Source organism: Lepus europaeus, chromosome 1 (genome assembly GCF_033115175.1).
Source record: "Lepus europaeus isolate LE1 chromosome 1, mLepTim1.pri, whole genome shotgun sequence".
NCBI lineage: Eukaryota > Metazoa > Chordata > Mammalia > Lagomorpha > Leporidae > Lepus > Lepus europaeus.
Window position 1 is genome coordinate 30,178,311 of NC_084827.1, and position 677 is coordinate 30,178,987.

The 677-nt window shown below is 36.6% G+C and overlaps 1 non-coding gene across 1 annotated transcript; it reads left to right on the forward strand.

Moving 5' to 3' along the window:
- Positions 1-203: 203 nt before the first annotated feature.
- LOC133768629 (small nucleolar RNA SNORD38) lies at positions 204-273 on the forward strand. The gene has a single exon (XR_009867036.1). It is a non-coding gene; the product is annotated as a small nucleolar RNA SNORD38 (small nucleolar RNA).
- Positions 274-677: the final 404 nt, after the last annotated feature.

The following is a 677-nucleotide window of genomic DNA, read 5'->3' on the forward strand; positions in this document are numbered from 1 at the left end:
TGGCAAATGCTCCTCTTATTTTTTCCCAATATGTTACCACTAACTCACACCAACACTTATATCTCTCTACCATTTGTTTCGGTTAGAATTTAGTGCAATTACCCTCTCCATTTGCAAATAGTCGTAAGTCTTCCTTCCTTACTCAACTGCATGTGGTACACTGCTTGACTTAATATACTAGTTTCTTTTAAGTAATATTTCAGTCTCAGGGGTACAAATGATGTCCTGTTCTGTTACTGACTCTGAAGTGAGGATAAAGTATACCTGAGGAGACTATGGGAAAAGTATTTATTTCATTTTAAAATGATCTAGTGAGATTGCATCCCGGGAGTAAGACAACAAACAAACATAGCACCTAATGTTCATTCTTCATGTATATAATTAAATTCAAAAATTTTCCATGACAGATCATGTTACAGAGAAATAAGATTTCTTTTAGAGACTTGGACACTCAGATCTAGAAAACAGCACAGCTGGAATACCAACTCAACCACCAGAAGTAAAAACCTAGGTTTGCTCCTTTTATGTATTTAAGGAAGATTTGGTGAAGGCTAAGGGTCAGAGTGGGAAGCATCAGACAAGGCTGAACCATAGCCTTTTTCTTGGATTTATTGTGAAGCGCCTGGGGCAAATACACATCAGGAAACAATGGCATCATAATATATAAACACATCCAT